At 44.1% G+C, this 20,547-nt stretch overlaps 1 protein-coding gene across 3 annotated transcripts in view; it reads right to left on the reverse strand.

Annotated features, from left to right (window-relative positions):
• Positions 1–20,547, reverse strand: part of LOC146863541 (coagulation factor XI-like) — a 381,607-nt gene that overhangs the window by 247,998 nt on the left and 113,062 nt on the right. The gene's annotated exons all lie outside the window — the stretch shown is intronic.

Here is a 20,547-nt window from a genome sequence, read left to right on the forward strand (position 1 = left end):
ATCTCCTGCTTAAATGTGGCAAGAAAACGACTAAGCCACATCTGAAAGGAAGGTACATTGGGATCTTTCCAACAGGCCGCAAGAATAATACGAAAGACGGCAGTGCCCAAGAAAACAATCCTTTGTTCCTCCAGACTGTAACATAAGGATTCATCATAACCTAGAAGAAATAGGGTAGGAGAGGATCTAAGATTCCGCCCGAATACTTGAACCCAAAATCCTCCAATCGATGTTTGTAAGTTAACTAATTTTGGACATTCGGCGAACATATGAATTATATCTGCCTGTCCCTGTCTACATCTGGGACAGCAGTCATCGACTCGTAATCCCCACTTGAAGAGTTTAGCCGGAGTAAAGTACAGGTTGTATATAGTTTTAAAATATTGTGCTTTAAGGTTAGGTGCTAAAAATAATGTTGTATAAAGAGTTAGGGAGTAGGCAATATCTACATCTGGGTTTTCAAGTTTTTGTACCCAGGATCTCTCAACACGTCCTAAATCATCATTACAGGATTGAGAAAATAGGTCATATAGAGTGCCTATCCTAGTAGCTCGCTTCCCAATAATAGAGAAGAAGTAAAAACTATCTAAATTAATATTAAGTTTAGAGTTACGAATATTAGTAAAAACTTGGTAATATTTTAGATAATCTGTGGATGAAATATCGAATCTCTGTTGTAGTCCCTCGAAGGATGGGGTAATGTTCTGTCCAAAGAAATGGCCAAGTGTATATATGCCTAAATTTTCCCATCTCCTAGAGACGTTATCTATCAAAGATGGTGATATGATCTTACTATGCCAAAGGGAAATATATTTTGTTATTTTGGGTATACCTAATTGTTTAGAGGCAAGTTTCCATATTTTCCATGCATCTCCTATCACCTTAAACTTGGTCTTTTTATAATATGAGGCTTCAAGTTGTTTCAAGAATAGCCCTCGACATTTATTACCTAATGCTATTTCGAAAATAGAAGGGATATAGGAGTCTGTGTTAGGTACACTGGAAGGTTTGATTTTAAAGAGCAGGCCCATTTGTTGGAGTAGTGTCGCCCATAAATAGAATGTCAAATTCGGGATACCAAGCCCACCTCTATGTAAGGGGAGAGTTAGTGATGGCAATGCTCTCCTGATTTTACCATAGTTCCATATAAATTTGGATATTATGGAGTCAAAGCTTTTAACAATGCTACCATCGGCCATCAATGGGATAGCCCGGAATAGATATAATATTCTAGGAAATATACTCATTTTAATATAATTCGCTCTCCCTATTATGGAAAGATGTAAATTATCTACCCTCTTCAGATCTGTTTTTACTGCCTTGATCAAAGGATCATAATTAAGCCTATTAATCTCTTTTATCTCAGGGGAAATATTCACTCCAAGATAAATTGCATTTTTAACTCTATAGGGACTATCATATATAATATTGTTTGTACACAAAACCATGGTTTTGTCTCTATTAAGAGAATAGCCCGAGTAAGATCCAAAGACCTGGGTTATTTGTTCTATCTCTGCTATTGCATCGGCAGGTTTGGTTGTAAGCACGGCGATGTCATCGGCGTATGCCAATATTTTAGTAGAGTATAAACCCACCTTAACTGGTTGAATTTGGGGGGAGTCAAGAAGCTTTAAAATTAAAGGGTTAATTACAAGGGCAAATAATATCGGAGAACAGGGACAACCCTGTCTAGTGCCTCTTTGTACTTCTACAAACTCTGACTCAAAACCTTCAATGGATAGTTTGGCCCTAGGGCTAATATACAGGGCTTTTAGAGCTTTGATAAAACATGGGCCAAAGTTGTTGAATTCCATAATTCCCCATAAGAAACTCCAAGATACTCGATCGAATGCTTTTTCGGCATCGAGTAGGATCATCGACATCTCTCCCCCGTGACACCCATAATATCAAATAAGGCGATGGTTCTTCGGGTATGATCGGTCGTTCCTCTTCCAGGAATAAAACCATGTTGCCACGGGGATACGAGATGTTCGATGACCCCCCTCAGTCGGTTTGCAAGTATCTTGGAGTATAATTTTGAGTCAGAGTTTATAAGTGAGATTGGTCTATATGAAGATGGAAGCTGGGGGGGTTTCCCTTTTTTTAGAAATATCGCTATATTAGTGTGCTTCCAAGACTCTGGTGTAGCTGAGTGATATTGTACCCCTAGAAACAGATCTAATAGGTAGGGTAGTATCTGTTTGCCCAGCACCTTATATAGCTCTAGGGGGATCTTGTCAGGACCGGCCGCCTTCCCATTAGCTACGTCCGACAATGCAATCTCTAATTCATCCATTGTAATATCTTTCTCCAGTTCCTCTCTATCTACTGTGTCTAACATTCCTGGTATCTCTGATTCCGGAAGCCATTCACTAAGAAAAGTTTTCGTGTCTCTTATAGAAAGATGTTCATTTTCAATTTGGTACAATTTTTGGTAATATTTTCGAAACACGTCTACAATATCTTGAGGGGAGGTGTACTGTTGTTCCTCATATTCGATATTCTTTATTTTATTGTATGTTTGTTTTTGTCTAGTTTTAAGAGCTAATTGCCTCCCTACTTTTTCCCCTGCTTCATAAATTCTATCTCTATTGGTTTGATAAATTTCCGCTGCTTTTTGAGTTAACGAGCTATTAATTTCTGTTTTTAAAGTCAATAATTTTTGCAGTGTATCAGAGGTTGAGATTCCTTGTTGAATTTGCTTAGCATGTAGTGTTTCCAAGTTAATAAGTTCCGCGTTAAGTTGTTTGTTAATAATATCTTGCTTTTTCTTACGACTAGCGACAAACGCTATAGTCTCTCCTCTTATTACTGCCTTAAAACAGTCCCATACACTAAATCTGGATGCGCTATATTGATTGCTATCAAAGAAAGATTGAGCATATAATGTGATATGATTAATATAATCCGGGTTAATAAGAAGTTTTCGGTCAAATGACCATTGGTTATTAGGTCTATTAAAACTGTCCAATTCAAAAATTAACGTAAGTGCATTGTGGTCAGAGATAGTTTTAGGGGATTTAATAATATCTACTAGGGCTGTCTGATGTAATGATGTCAAAATATAGTCTAGTCGGACATACTTGTTATGGGGATAGGAGTAATAAGTAAAGCCATGATCATTCTGCTTCAAGATATCCCAGGTATCCATTAAGTTGTGACTGTCCATCAAATGGGATAATGCCCTGTAAACTTTGGGCTTACGGCCACTATAATTCTGTGGGAGTCTATTGTTTACGAGTTTTTCAACATTTATATTAAAATCCCCACACAGAATAAGTGGACCCGTCCAGGAAGCCAGTTCTAATTCAAGTTCGATAAAGAGTTGTGGGTCATCCAAATTAGAACCATAGAGTGAACAGATGGTTATAGATGAGTCTAATTGGACCACAGCCCACCTACCATGTTTGTCAACTAGTCGGCGTCTAGGACTCCCCAAACCGGGTCTTGCCAAGATAGCAACTCCCCGTGTTTTAGACGTTTGAGATGTTGCAGCTATCATATTAAATCCAGGAATTTTAAATAAATTTTTATCATGTCCAGCTATGTGAGTCTCCTGAATACAGAGAATGTCGACAGGATCCTGACATAATAATTGAAAAAATTGGGCCCTTTTCCTCCCATCATTGAGACCCGCTATGTTCCAACATCGTAGTTTTAATCTCCCCATTCTATACTATTTCCCGTTGACCCGGTACAATCTAAGTTACATAATTTACACCACCACCAACCAACTTTACATTCAATATTCACATTGATATTCTTCTGACAGTTCTGATTAAATAAAATAACTAATATAGGATTCCTGTCAGTTAAGGAAAAAATTAGAGTGACCAAATAATCTTTAACGTTTCTTATACTACAGATCAAGCTCATTTTTTCAATTTTTCCCCCCACTTCCCCTCCCCCCTCCCCCTCCCACTCCCTCCAACCCACAGCAACCCTCCCTCCACCCTCCTCCACCCAAAATGTGAGGCAATTAGACTCTATAAGAGTCTTTAGTGATGGAGAGACGCTCCCAAACCAGACATGTGCTGAGTATAATCTTATATAAAAAAAAACCCATAAAGAGAAGAAGAAAAAAAAAAAAGAAGAAAATATAAAGAAACATATAGAGACATTTAAAGTTTGTTTGATCTGATGCCTCAAAAATGGAAAACTCAATAATGTCAATAGTGTCCAGTAGTGTCCCTTATGCTCTCTTCTCTTCGCTGACTATTCTCAGATCCAACTATTGTTTTCTCTATTTCTCAACTGATGACCATTTAAAGTAAGCCTTTAAGTGAGACTGTCTAAAAATTCTTTAGCTTTTACTTCGGAAGTGAAGAATTTGGTCTGGCCATTGTATAGAACTTTCAGTTTGGCTGGGTTGTTGAGATAAACTAGTGCTTTCTTCTCCATGAAAGGTTTAATGAGTTGTCTCAGGCGCCATCTCCTTTCCACCGTAGTGTGGCAAAAATCCGGTCTCACAAAATAGGAGATGGAATCCCTAGACCGTCGAGCTTCTGGCCTGGCTCTATCTGAAATAGCCTGTCGGAGAAGAAAGTTTCCAAAATATACAAGGACTGCCCGTGGGTAATTTCCTTGTTTCCTAGTGGGTTTCAAAGTGATTGGTATTCTATGCACCCGTTGAACCTCAAGCTCCCAGTTCCATGAAGAGAGCTCAGGAAGTGTATCTTTAAAGAGTTGGATAATGAAGGCTCGGATATCAGAGCCTTCCATATTTTCCGGTATTCCAAGGACGCGTAGATTATTACGCCGTAGGCGATTTTCCATATCCTCGAGCTTCCATCTGACGTCACTTAGTTCTGAATCTAGCCTGACTGCTCGCGCCACGTTACCTAGAGGGTGAGCAGGGGTTATTTTTAAAGAGGTAATCCTACGCCCTGACTTGGATGAAAAGGGTCCCTGCTTGTCGCAAGTGCATACCTGTGCCAACCAGAGACCCCGGATTCTAAAAGAGGCGCTCCCATATTGGTCTGTGTTGCGGATTGGTGGAACGGCGTGGGCTGAGCACACCTGCCCGGACCAGTTAATGGATTGGCTCACTCTGGTGTTCCTTGAACATGACAACGACGTATTATTGGAACACATTTTACATGAAGCTGCACGGGCATTCATGGATGAGTAACTACGTTCCTGCAGCCACATCGGATTGTCACCCACAGCACAGGTCCCAACAACTTGTTGCATCGTGGGGAATGCTCACATATCCCACCACAACAGAGGACATGTCTGCCTTCGTCAGGACTCTGGATGCATGTGCGTGGAACTACGCATGTGTACACACACCTGTGCAAGGTGATGAAGGGCCTTGGTCGGAGCAACACAGCTTCGTTTGGCAACGTTACCAATTCGGACACACTGCTGGGGGGAGAGTACACACATGGCAATGTAGCACAACATGTGAACCTGTCGGACCCTTTCACCTGATGACTGTCAGCAGAGCAGACAAACGGCGCACTCCGGTGGCAGAGCACTATGCAGATCCCATGGGCAGTGAGTCGTGCCCCCTCACACGGGGCAATGGGCAGACGTCAAACAACACATGACTCATCAAGCAAGGCAAGGTGGGCTGTGACCGTTGCCATTCGTGATGATTGTTGTCCATTTTTGCCTCACCATTTTCTGAACCTCGACATGTACACATGCTGCGTGTAAGTGTCTTAAGCATGTCCCTGCCTGTTGTGGCCTTTGCGTCATCCGTACTGACGCACACATGCCAATAAAGTCTATGCCACTCCACTGGTGTCTAACTGTGATGTGTGTTGCTCAGATTGTCCTCTCGTGTGCCACAATGAGCATCGTCCCTACACAGGAAGCAACTGACTGACACATGTGCAATGGGGCTGGCTCCCTTTTGCAAGCTCCACCTATGTGAGCCAGACATTGTTTTAGGATAGTTGGTGGCCGACCTGGGCACTTATGTGACTTCAGCAATGTGAGTATGGTGTACAACCTCTGACCATGTGGAGCAATGTCATATATCATAACAGAATGTGCCCACACAGATGTGTGTGCGTAGGTATGCAATGTGAAGTTCTGTTGTCACATGTGATGTAGGACACCACTCCTGGCCTGCTACCGATTTGGTCATTCCTACACACAGCCCTATTCAATACATGGCTGTGTGCCTACGTTAGCGGGTTGTGAGATTGTGGTTGATGTGCAATGGGGACACAGCTAGTACTCACCTTCACAATCATCCAATTGGCCATGTGTCTCAGGGATACACATGCGCATAGATGTCAGTTACCAGGGGTACCTTCATGTGCAATCATTGTTCCTACATCCAGCCATACTTCTATACGTGAGTGAACATAGTCATGACACATCTGTGTGATTTAGAATGTTTATTCACATTCAGGTGATTGACGGGGCTGGGGCTGTACATGGCCATCCAAGCCCACATCACATGGAAGCCCAGTGGTGTGCCAACCAGAGTCCTTTGGGATTGAAAAGTGAGTAGGAAGAGGGGGAGTGCAGTCCGCAGCAGGATTGTTGTGTAATTGTCCAGCAGTGAAGATATGGCAGTCCGTGTCGGGGTCCGGGTGAATGTCTCAGAGTGTTCCGGGGGTCAGTGGGAGGTATCGTCCCAGGGCATGATGCATTGGTCAGAGCCAGGCAGGCACAGGCCGTCTGGCGGAGATGGATGCTACTGCCTCCTTCCTCACACAGTAATCACCATCCCCATCTTACTCCCCTGATACGGGTTCTGTGTCCGGTATTGTGCATGTGTGCCATTGAACCCATCTCCCCCGTCCCCCAGTCCCTGGTCGTTACTCACCCTGTTGCTGTTGGGTCAGGTCGTATTGAGCTGTGTCCAGGCCCCCAAATCCTGCCACCGTCTCCACACTGCTGACTGTGGCCCCCATTTACTCCAGCTCATCCAGCTCCTCCTGTGTCGCAGGACTCCCACCTCCAGTCGCCGTTGCTGCCTTCCTGTTGGCGGCGAGTTTCTCCTTCGTTTGGCTGTGCACTTCATGCCAGCGCATCTTGACCTCCTCCATTGACCGCCTCAACACTCGAACTGCATTGACGTTGGTGACGATGGCCTGCCATATTTCCGTTTGGGTTGCCAGTGCCACAGTGGAGGTGCCGAACAGTTGTTGATGGTGTTCTATCGACGATGATCTGGTCTTCCTGCGGACTGAACCCTGTCTTCCTCTTCCTCTTCTCCTTGCCCTTCCCTGAACACGGGGTTCCTGGCTGGCCCTCCGTGGGGCTTGTGGAGTTCGGCTTGTCCTCTGCACTCAGTCCGTTTTTTTTCTTTCTTTTATAGTGCATTTTCCCACCAGATGCATGGGATTTGCAGGCCTGTGGCTGGTTTGCGCTGATTTTTGCACCGAGATTGGCTTCATCGCATGATTTTTTATGTTCGCGTGTCGCATTTTTACCATGTGGCATTGATTTTCACGCTGACATTTGATGCGATATCTGGTGGCTATCGCATGCTTCCGCCGCGTTGCCAATACTTGGTTGACACCGGGATATTTTCCCTTGATGGGCTGCGATGTTGAGAGTTGCGTTAAGCTACTCTTGCGGTAGTTGTCACACGTTCTTGTGAATATATCCTAAGGTGTTAGGACAAAGATTTTAGGGCAGCCCAAAGGATTACAAGTAATTTTTAGCATGTCTAAGACCAAACCAGAGCTGAAGAGGGAGGGTCAGAGGTAGGACCATATTCTTTAATAGAAAATAGACTGTTGTACAGACAGCACACGTCAGGAGCACTTTTGAAGTTGTCAGTTTCTGGACTTTTTATGAGTAAATCCTTTTGACACCGTCTCCCACCGCACACTCACCACCAGATTACACAACGCCGGCATACAAGGAACCGCCCTCGACTGGATTCGCTCGTTCCTCACCGGCAGAAGCCAACAAATCAGACTGCCACCTTTCCTCTCCGAGCCCACGGAAATCAAATGTGGAGTACCCCAGAAGTCATCACTCAGCCCAACCCTCTTCAACATCTATATGGCCCCCCTCGCCACCATTGTCAGACAGCATGGCCTCAGCATTGTATCCTATGCCGACGACACCCAGTTCATCCTTTCCCTTACCAAGGACCCCACCACCACCAGACTCAACTTCCAGGAAGGAATACAGGACGTTGCATCCTGGATGAACAACAGCTACCTGAAACTCACCTAGGATAAGACAGAATTCCTTGTACTCGGAACCACACCTTCAGTATGGAACAACACCTGGTGCCCACCGCCCTCAGCAGCCCCCCAACTCCCACGCACCACGCCGGAAACCTTGGCATCATACTTGACGCCTCCCTCTCCATGAACAAGCAGGTCAACGCCGTTGCTTCCAGCTGCTCAACACTCTCCGCATCCTCCGGAAGACCTACAAATGGATCCCCCCGAGTCAAGGAAGACAGTCATCTACGCACTCATAACCCACAGACTGGACTATGGAAACGCCCTCTACGCCAGCATCAACAATTCCCTACTCCGCAAACTCCAGACGATGCAGAACACCGCAGCCAGACTCTTCCTCGGCATCCCCCAACATGAGCACATCAGCCAACACCTACGGAACCTCCACTGGCTCTCCGTTGAGAAGAGAGTCACTTTTAAGATACTCACCCACGCCTATAAATGCCTACACAACACAGGACCCCAATACCTCAACCAAAATATCACCTTCCACGTACCCAAAAGAAACCTCTGCTCTGCCAACTTGGCCCTCGCTGAAACCCCGCGCATCTGCAGAGCAAAACAGGGGGAAGAGCCATCTCCTACATTGCGGCCAAGTCCTGGAACGAGCTCCCGATGAACATCAGAGGCACCCCCTCGCTGAACACCTTCAGTAAGGCTCTTAAGACCTGGCTCTTCAACTAAACGGAACTGCTACCTTTCCCCCCATCGCCTGGAGACCCTCGCGGGTGAGTAGTGTGCTTACAATTCCCTGATTGATTGATTGATCCCTTATACGAGGGACGCAGATATATTTTAGTCATTGTAGACTACACTACTCGACACCCAGAGGCTGTCCCATTGAGTCAACTTGCCACACCACAAGTCACCTCAGCCATGATAAAGATTTTTTCCAGGATAGGTTTTCCCTGGGAAATTCTCACTGACCAAGGCACGTTGTGTATCCCTAAACTTATGGGAGAAATCTGCCTCCAGTTTGAGATAAAGCAGTTATGCACCACTGCTTATTACCCCTAGATGCATGGGTTTGTGAAACATTACAAAGCCACCTAAAAGTAACTCTTGAAAATATTTCTGAAATGGAAGGCACAAAACTGTGATAAAATGTTCCTATTAGCCATGAAGGGAAGACCTGCTCGAATATGTGATGCAGCTGCATATTCGCAATGAGAAGCTCAGGAGGTGGTGAGCAATAACTTATGAAGAGCGTAGACAAAACAACAGATTTATTACGATAAAACACCCAGGTTTAGAGAGTTCTAACCAGGAGAATGGGTCATGTTACTAATGCCCTCTAGTGATAATTAACTACCACCAAGGTGGCAGGGGCCCTTTGAGATTCTTAAAAGAATAAATTCAGTTACATATTAACTGGAGCTTTTTGGGCAATATATGAGACTCAGATCTTTCACATTAATTATTCCAAAAGTGGGACACCTCCCTTCCTGGAGGATCACATGTTAATTTCGTGGGTGGGGATCAAGAGGAGATATCATGACTAGAGTTAGGAATTGAATCTACTACGAAAGAAAAGATGGACCAAGGAAATGAACTGGGTCTCTTCCAGGAGAGATTTTTAAAAACCTGGTTTGAACTCCCATGACATTAAATAATCACAGAACCTGGTGGGTCATTAAACAAATACCATATTGTATACTTAGGGTAAGACATAAAGCTATTCAAGAAGAGGTAGAAAAAATGTGGCACTTGGGGGCGAGGATGGGGGCATCATTGACGGACCTATCAGATTTCACATCAATGTCCACAAAGTAAATCAAATTTATAAACTTGATGTAGACCCATTGCCCCATATTCTTATGTTAGTGGAACAACGTGGAACAATTAGAAGAGGTAAAGTACATCTCCACCCTGTTTTAACCGATTGTGAAGATGAAGAATCACGAATAAAGGATCATCAATGAATATGTATGATTGGTGTCATGTATAATGATAACGATGAATTTCTGATACATCATCTAAATTGCTGCTTTCCTGAGCTCTATTGAAAATGAAATGATGTGCATGACATAGTGATGGGTGCTGGACCAAATTAGTGAATCTATATGTTAAAGGGTTGTTTACACTCAGGACGTTTAGGGGTATTGATCTTCCAGTTCTGTGCACCATAGATTAGCTCCGACTATCCCTACATTGAGATAAGTGCAGTCCCTGTTGCCTCAATCCCTGTAAATTGAAAAATAATTGTAAAATGTGGGCAGACTGGCACTATCCAAGAGAGTATTCCAAACAACAATGGATTTTGATGATAATAGAGAGGAGATGCTGGGGGATCTGTTTGAACAAAAAGGACGCAGCACTGATAATCCAAGGGCTCACTTACCCAAGAATGAAGGATTTAAAGATAAATCTTTCAGATTAGAGAAACTCAAAAAACAAGAGTTGGCTAAATGGAGGGGTGGGGCGACATTGAAGAAGTATATAGAGAACAAAAGGATACTGCGGGGTCTAAGGATCCTAATCTTTCCAAATTATGAAGATCTAACGGATCTTTTGGATGAATGATTGGGAGGAAGGTCTTTACGATGCCTCCTATGGGATGATGAGAATCTTGACAACCAACTCTTAAAGAAAGGGTAAAAAAATAAGAGAAGAAATAGCAAAACTTGAAAAAAGAAATATGTGAGATCAATTTGAAGGATGTTATACAGAAGAATTATGAGATTTTAAAGATCAAGAGAGAGGAAGATGATTATGAGAAGGGGCGAATATTTACCTTTGCAAGGAAATACGATGATGTTATATCAAGACCAGTGATGGGGCAAGATGATGCTGCAAAACCGGCAAGCGTATCGTCCAGTAGAACATCTTTATCTTCCCTGGAGAGTGATCTGGGTGAAGGTACTAGTAATAATGACACAACACCATCTACACCTCTTTTTTAAGGGAGGTACAAAGGTGAAGGTTGGGGAACAGAAAGAGAAACCAAAATGTAGAACCAGGAGAGCAGGTAAAAAACATATAAACAGGCGTACAAACAAGCCTGCAGAGCATGATGACACAGATGAGGAAGTGAGAAATATCCACCAGGGTGATCAGTGTGATGGTGGGGGTGATCATTTAACTTCTAATGAATTGAGTATCATTAATTTGTCCTCCAAGGAATTAACTGAACATGAAATGTCTGTTCTCCAAAAATGTTTGAACTTTTGTTTGACTGAAAAGTGTAATTTTGTGAACACACATATCGACTTATATAAGTTTGTTAGAAAACTGCGATAAAAAAGTAATTTGAAGAGCATCCCTCTGTGCAAAATAATGAAAATGTGTCTGTACTGAGTATATCTGAATTGGGAGATATTCATCTACGTGCAACGCTAGATGAAGAGGAGCACAATGTAGATATCCTACAATTAGCTAATATTCTAGACATACATGAAGACACTACTGTAAACAGTGCTTTATGCAACAAGTCAAGGTTCATGCCCCAAAGATGCAGGAGTTTTATAATAAGGTCACCGTGATCTTCATTTACTGAAGGATAAACATGCCAACAATGTACAGTTCAAGCATTATTTTAACATGTCCAAGAAAGATAAAGCACTATTAAAGTCATTCAGAGAGGACCCTCATTTGGTTATATGAGAAGCTGACAAGGGGTGTAATATAGTATTAATGGATCGCAATGACTATTTGAGTGAAATTAATAGACAATTGAGTGATACCAACTGTTATGAGAGACTGAGAGAACATCCCATTGCTAGAGTTGAGAAATCTATCAATGCTAGATTACAGGATTGGCATGAATCATGTCTACTTACGGACTTGGAATATCAATACTGACAGGCACACCATTCTAGATACCCCTGTATTTACATACTACCAAAGGTCCATAAAGGGGGTCGCTTAAAAACCTGGTAGGCCCATCATATCGGGTAATGGTGGCCCCACAGAACGCATCTCTGAATATGTCGATGACTTCTTACAGCCCTTTGTCAACAGTCTTCCCTCATACTTAAAAGACAGCAGGGATGTGTTATGTAAATTTGAAGATGTTGATTGGGACAGTGATGGCTTAATGTTTGTCACTGTGGATTTTGAAGGTCTCTATTCTTGCCTCAAAACAGAATGTGGCTTGGAGGCTCTTAAACATTTCCTGTACAAACGTAATGCAAGACATCTTGAATACACTTTTATGTTGTTGGAAATTGCCAGGATGATTCAAACCATGAATGTGTTCCTACATGATGATAATTGGTATCTTCAAAAACAGGGAACTGCCATGGGATCCAGATTTGCTCCGTCTTATGCAAATCTCTTTATGGGTTTGTATGAGAAGGAGCACGCATGGGGACTGGGCTCGCACAATTGGAGCAACAACATAATCTTCTGTGGACGGTACATAGATGATATGATACTTATTTGGGACGGTAGTGCTGATGAACTTCTTGCCCACCATAGCTATCTCAATAAAAATACATTTAATGTCAGACTGACTATCAAGCATTCGAGGGAAGAAATTGAGTTTTTGGATTTGAAGTTGTATGTATCTAATAACACCACACCTAGTGATGTGTACAAAAAACAGGCATCGTGCAATAGTGTATTACATGCTAGTAGTGCACATCCACATACAACAATCAATGCCATACTTATTTATTTATTTGAAGAGTTTTATATAGCACTGGCTAGACCCGTAGGTATCAGAGCGCTTTACATGGGGATCATTGAGTTACAAGTTACAAATTACATCCATTACCAGAGGATAGTAAAACACAGGCAAAAAAAACAATGCTACGGTAATTCGTCTGAGGGAGGGGGAGGACGGAGACACAGCGGGGAGACGGGAAGAACTGTGCCCAATGTCCGTCTGGGTAGGTGACGGCCGTGGGGGTGAACATGGCCGATCTCCTCTATAGCTGTCTAGCAGCTCCACTGGGCATCAGCCATGTTGCTCAGGTCTCAGCGGTCAGGAATAACAAGAATAACAGTTTTTCATGGTTACATTATTTACATTTGCATAGTCAAACACAGAAGAACAAGATCCCAATAGAGGAATAGAGGGAATGGGGGAGGGAACTGGAAACAGGGGGCTGGGAAGCAGATCAGTTGTGGCAGACCGGCAGTGGGAGAAAAGTACCTCCTGGGGGCCCAAAACGTTAGAGTAAGTGGGCCCATAGCCCAGAAGGGGTCACATAGTTACTAAGTCCAGTGCCAAATTCAAAACACCGCGTTAGGTCATCTCGGCAATGTGGGGGGACCACAAGGAGAGGGTGAAAAAAGGGAGCCTCATTGGTGGCCATTAATGTCTGGGGGGGAGAGTATGTCCAGAGGGGCAATGCAGGGGCAATGGACAGGTAGGCGACCAAAGGCGTGGACTGGCGGCGAGCAGTGATCCAGGAGTCGGTCGAGGCAATCAAGATGGTGGGCACCGAGTTATAGTCACCAACAGCCTTGGCACAAAACGGTGGACCCCCAAATCAACAGAAAATGCAAGCCAAAGAAAGACCGTGAAGAAAAACCAACCTCAAGGAGCAGGACTGGTTGGGGTAGGCAGGCGCAGGATTGCTAGGAAGGAAGGCTGTTGGAAAACGATGTCAGTCGAATCACTGTCTCTCGGGATGTCAAGAGAAGTCTGGTAGTAGAATCCCGACCCAACCTGCTGTAGAGTCGGTGGAAATCGGCATCGGGGCCCTGGCAGCCACCTCGAAGAGGAGAGGCAGCCTCGGCGACCGGAGGGCTCTCTCCCTCGTGACTCATCGTGGAAGACAAGATCGTGGTCATGGGGTCGCAATCCCTCGGAAAACTGGCTCCGGGGCTAGTGCAGCAGCATCTTTGGAATTCTCATTGCTGATCTGTGGCGCTACAATCACGCAGTATGTCCCAGTACAAATCCCAGACGGTGCCACGGGACATACCATATGGAGACATTGTTACGGCAAGACGAAATTGTAGCCAAGATCTCAATTTCATCAAAAATGTCAAGTCCATAAAAAGGAACTTCAAAGAAAGAGGATAGGTCCAAAAATGTTTGGCTAAAGCTGAAAATAGAGCCATGAATTTAGATAGGAAATCCAGGCTTGTGTCATAATTTAAAACTGCATGGAAGAAAATTGAGCAGAAGGAAGTAGTATTTACTACACAGTATAATGCTTATGGCAATCACATCTACAATATCTTGGGAAAAAATTGGTACTTGCTCAATTCTGGACAGACGCCCATCGGGACCATCGATGTCGACCGGAGAGGTAACACCTTGAAAAAATTATTGTGTCCAAGCTACGTCAGCGATATGAAAGTTGCGAAAACAACTTGGATTCCGAGCAAACCCCCAGGTTTCCATGTATGTGGAACATGTTCAGTCTGTCATCTGGAACTTAACAAAAAAACAAAGTTCAGGTACATTACACCCAGGGAATTTCTAATAAACACCTTTATAAATTGTAACACCACATATACGGTTTATGTGGTGGGCTGTTTCTGGAACAAGGTTTATGTTGGAAGCAGCATACGTAGCCTGAAACTTAGAATACAGAACCTGCAAAGTTCCCCATGACTTGCAAACAACTCTGGTCTATGATCGGTCCCTCTCCCTCTCGAAACGTTCTCCTCCCTTCCTGATACACCACTCTTCGACCATAATCCGCTCGCATGCGACAGCCCCTACCACGCTGTCACCTTTCAAGGCCATCTCTCCTACTCATACGGACCACCAACCCGCCATTATCAACTGACCCCATTGGAACCTAATAACGCTATCCCCACTCAACCAGACCTAACATGTAGACTACCCCTCTAATAGAACAGACATCTCTACACATAACTAGCTATCCTAACTCAGATTGGATCGCACGCTACAACGAGATATCCCTCGGCCTATCCCATCTCAAGAGCAAAATGCAAAATCTATCAACCATCATCAAAGAACTCCTAAACTCACACAGAGCCACTAATGCCACTGTGAACTGAATCAGCTACCAAACTAGTAGATATTTCACCAAAACTTCACACACTGAACATACTATTCAGAATAATATTCCTTCCCCCAATGACCCTTCTCGTCCCAAGAGTCTAATTGCTGAGTTATGTGATACTGATATACGTAACCTCCTCCTATCTTATGCCAGTCCTTTAGATAACAGCAAGCCTCCACACGGTAGCATTTGAGCGATTCAAGCTAACCCTTACAGAGAACCTACTCTCAAAACCGGTCTATAAATAGCGAAAACCTCAAAAATATCAACATAGTTCAGATAGCCCTCACCCACCCTACTAGCAAACTGAAGTGCGTACTTCTTAACTGCAGATCAGCTAGCAAACATGCGTCCGACATCTACGATCTCATCCTCTCAGACGAGCTTGATATTGTTATCCTTATTGAAACATGGCTACATAGCTCCTCCTCGCCTACCCTAGACCTACTCGTCCCTCCTAGTCATGACATAATCTGTCGGGACAGACCCGGTAGAGGGTTAGCCTGCATTTACCGAAACACAATCTCAGTTAATCAGACACCGTCTCTTTATCCACCTGTAAATAGCTTTGCATCAACATTATTAACAACAATTGCCTCATTAGCAACTATCACATAATCTACCACCCCCGGTGATAATCTACCGTTCATCGAACAGATAATGGAAGTCATTACATCCAATGACAACTCACAAGTGTCGCAGATTTTTCTAGGAGACTTCAATCTCCACTGGAACAATACGAACGATCATGCTGTAAGCTGTTTCAAATCCTTCTTGTCTGACCAGGACTTGACCCAATTCTGTGACAGTTCAACCCACAACAATGGAGAGACATTAGACCTCATCATAGCAAAAACGAGCAATGTCTCATTAGACTTGTGATTGGACTGACTTTTACAGCATCTTCTTCTCCATCAATATTGAGGTGACTCTGAAAGATGTCAACCTACAAAAACAAAACAATGGAAACGGAAAATCCAAAATATCAACCCTATCGGCCTGGTAAACCGATGCAGCTCTGACCTGATCCCCCAGACAGGCACGGTTGACGTCCATGACCTCACAGACTTTTACAATTCCACGATGCTTGAAAAACTTGACTCAACAGCTCCCCTCCCCAAAAAAAATGTTTCCACCAAAATCTCCAAACTATGGTTCAACGAGAATCTGAACTCTGATCGGCGCAAGCTAAGATCAGCTGAACGAATATGGAAATCGACACGTTCTATTGAAGACCTAAATCACCTTAGAGCGCTGACGAATACATACAACAGGAAAATCTTAAAGGCCAAGGTGGACTACTTTAGAACGCAGCTGAACCAAGCCATTAATCATCCCAAAATATTGTTTGAAATAGTCAAACAACAATCGCTCAACACACCAAATGCAACGGAACTAAGCGAGTCGGCTACCCCTAACTGCGAGGAGCTTGCCAATTTCTTCTTGGAAAAGACAAAAAACATTGAATACGACATTCAATCTAAGAATGCCCTTCCACAAGCTACCGATCATGAGTGTACATCTTACTCACAGATCAAGGACCAATTTAGTACAACAATGGAAACTCCAAAAAACAATGCCTCTTGGCACACCTTCACGCCCTTCCTTCACTGAAAACAAAATGTATAACACTCTTCTAGCTATTAACCCATCCAATCACTTCTCTGATCCTTTACCTCTTTCATTATTCAAAATGATTAAAACCTCTATTCTACCCTTATGGTCAAAGATTGTAAACGCCTTTCTTAGGCAAGGCACCACACCGGACTGTCTTGTAGTAGAGCAGGTCACACCCATACTAAAGAAAGCCAACTCCCTCTCCTCAGATCTCAACAACTACCACCCTATATCCAACATCCCCACTCTGGGGAAACTACTAGAAAAATGTGTGCAAATTCAATTATGCAACCACATTGAGAACTACAACCTCCTAGACCAACACCAATCCGGCTTCCGCCAAGGTCACAGCACAGAATCTGCACTCACCCACATCATGGATGACATCTTAAAAATGTTAGACCGCGACGAATCATGTCTTTTGATACTTCTTGACTTATCCTCCGCTTTCGACACGCTTAAGCATGACGACCTACTGACCATACTGGAACGAAGGATGGGTCTATTGGGACCTCTTTCCTAAACAACAGAACCCAAAGAATCAAGATGAAGCAATCCCTCTCTCAACCATCCATGGTCAGCCTAGGGGTCCCACAGGGCTCCGCTCTCTCTCCCATTCTTTTCAATCTACTCATGGAGCCCCTGGCAAACGCGCTGAACTCTGCGAACATTCTATATCACCTGTATGCGGACGAGACACAACTTTATATGAAAATCTCCTCCCCAGAAGACTTCATCTCCCTCAACGCTATTCTGCATAACACTCAAAGATGGCTCACTGGCAACCACCTCATGCTCAACACCAAAAAAATTGAATTCCTCCTCATCTCCCCTCCCAAACACACACCCAAGATAGACCTCTGGCTGAAGCATCTAACATCCTTTGACTGTGCTCCCCACATCATTGACTCCTCTAAATCCTTGCAAATCACTTTAGACAAACACTTGAATATGCAGGCGCATACCAGTAACGCCACCAAAGGAGCTAATCATCAGCTGAGCATCCTAAGGAAACTTAAACTCTTCCTCCCACAGGCCGACCTAAAAATGGCGGTACAAGCCCTACTGCTGCCATGACAGGACTACGGAAGTACCACTCTATGCGGGCTCCCCAAATACAAGTTGGTCCCTCAGAGGGCCTCTCTTAAAACTGCAGCCAGCCTCGTCTCTGGAACAAAAAGAAATAACCACATTTCTCCAACCTTAAAAGAACCTTAGGAGGCAAGAATACAACTAAAGATCGCCTGCATGACCCATTAAGCCCTGCATAGCAAAACCCCCAGTTACTTAGCACAAAAGCTAGAGCGGTCGGGAGTTTGCAGACATTCTCGAAGCGTGACTTCACTACTACTGCAACCACAACCCTTCCACAAAAATAGAATGTGTTGCAGAGCCTTCTCAGGTATCGCACCGAAGATTTGGAACTCCTTACCACCAGATGTACGCAGAATCCCTTCCTCATCCTCCTTCAAGAAAGAAGTAAAAATGCTTCTAATGAACAAATTCACATCCTAAGACTTTAATTCATGTGTGACTGTTAGCAACATATGTTATCCTATCTACCACTGCCTACCTCTTTTGTATTGATTGTCGAATATTGAATGTATGTATATTACCCCCTCAATCATCTATTGTTTCCAAACGGTGTAATGTAAAGCGCTCTGATACCCTCTAGGGTCATGTTCGTGCTATATAAAACTTTATAAATGAGTAACATAAAAGATAGACTCCTAAAAATAACAGTACAAAGTTGTTGCACTACAACTTGATACGAGCAAGATAAAACCAGACAGCTACAGCAAGTTTGAGAAAGGAGTAGTGGCTTTCTGCGCAGTATCCATGTGGCTCCAAATATTCGGCTACAGGTATGGCGAGCGATAAGCTAAGAAGTATCAGTAACTGCCTCTGATGAAAAGCCAACGCATCCACCCGGCTAAAGTGGCTGCCACCACCGGCTTATAGGGTTTCTATAATGCTTACCTTGTAAGCCTTCAAGCATTGTACTACACACAGTTTACAATTACCAGGAAATGCAGGATAAGAACCCTTCATGGGATTGGATTTTGTTTTCCAGGTAAAAGTAAAAGAAAGCCATCTGGAGAGAACACTCTATCTGAGAGATGAAGGGCTTCCATATCTGAGCTTCTTTGGCAAGATCTCAGACATAACAGCATCGTCAGTTTACTAATAACTGCTTGGGGATTAGTATTTATATCTGGCCAATGTTCCAAGAACTTCAGAACTTTATTTATGTCCCTCAAGACTGAATACCTGGGCTGTGAAGGACTGGACATCGGAATACCTCACAGAAGTTTACAAATCATCAGATGTTCACCAACAAGCTTACCATCCTTTGGAAGATGGCCTGCTGAAAATACAGACCTAAATTGTTAATTGATCTGTGAGCCATACCGGCAGATGCCAAAGAAGACACAACAGTGATAACTAGATAAAAATCAGCCCCAACGGGATCTGCACTCCGTTCACGGCACCAACCACACCAGCGCCTCCAGGCCGAGGCACAGCGTTTATGGGTACCAGCAGACCATACACACATGAGGAGGGCTGCAGCAATCTAAGAATACCTGGCAAACTCCATCCCTCCCGTAAACCCTCCAACAAGAGTTGTCCCGAGAGGATCAGAGGATGAGGCTGCCCTACAGCAACAGGTTCCACCGGAACTGCATCATCATTGGACAATCACAAGTCAACTTGAGAAGTACTGGGAACCATGCCTGCACTTTCCAAAATGGAGCCACTGGAACTGTCTCTTCCTTCTGAAGCCTCACCTGGGAAAGAACCCTGGGAATCATCACAAAAGGAGAGAACGCATAACTCAAGAAAGGAGACCATTCCTGGAGAAAGGCTGCTGCTGCTTGGGTGTACAAGTCCCGGTACCAGCTAAAAAATGCTATGATCTGGTGGTTGAGGCGAGAGGCGAACAGATCCATCGCACAGGGACCCCAAATACGATGGATAGCATTGAAGATCTTTGGGTGAAGTCTCCAATCGCTGTAATTCCAGAGGTGGCATGAATGCCAATCCACAATAGTATTGGGTTAACCCTGGAGATACTCTGCCAAGACTGAAATCCGGTGTTGAAGACAGAAGTGCTGAAAGTCCTTGGCTATCTCCACTAGAAGAAGGGATTTGGTTCCGCCCAATTTGTTGACATACCTTATAGATGATATGTTGTCCATCTGCGGTAGGATCCCGCTAGGAGTTCCAGACAACTGATGTGTAGATTAAGTTCCGATTCCGACCAGCGGCCTTCCGTGGAGATTGGAACGTATCTGGCACCCCAACCCCAATGACTGGCATCCGATTCGATAATTATCTCTGGAGTAGAGCCGAAGATTACTTTGCCAGGCTTCCATGTGATCTTAAGCACCAAGTCATCTCCGTCATGACCTCTTCTGACACATTGACCTGATCCAGGTATTTGAAGCCCTTTTGAACATGCTGGATTTTAAGCCGTTGAAGGGGTCTGTAGTGGAGTAGACCCAGGAAGATGGCTTGAATTGAAGAGGCAAGAAGTCCCACTGTGATAGCGGCAGGTCGGATGCCGAGAAATTCAAGATGGCGCCCAACTGGGCGCCCACAGATTCCACAGTGAGCGGTCTAGCTTCCGGGCCGAGGGGAGGAGTATGGTTACGAGAAAAGCGGAACAACGGAGACGACGGCGGCGAGGAGGAGAGAACTGAGGAGGAAACGCGGGAGGAGCGTGCCGGGCAGAGGAAGACGGCGGTTCAGGACGTGGAGACCGGAGGAAAGACCGGCGGAGCAGAGGAAAGCGGCGGGAGAACCGAGGAGGACGAAGCATCGCCCCA

The sequence above is a fragment of the Triturus cristatus genome, chromosome 2_2 (genome assembly GCF_964204655.1).
Source record: "Triturus cristatus chromosome 2_2, aTriCri1.1, whole genome shotgun sequence".
NCBI classification, from domain to species: domain Eukaryota; kingdom Metazoa; phylum Chordata; class Amphibia; order Caudata; family Salamandridae; genus Triturus; species Triturus cristatus.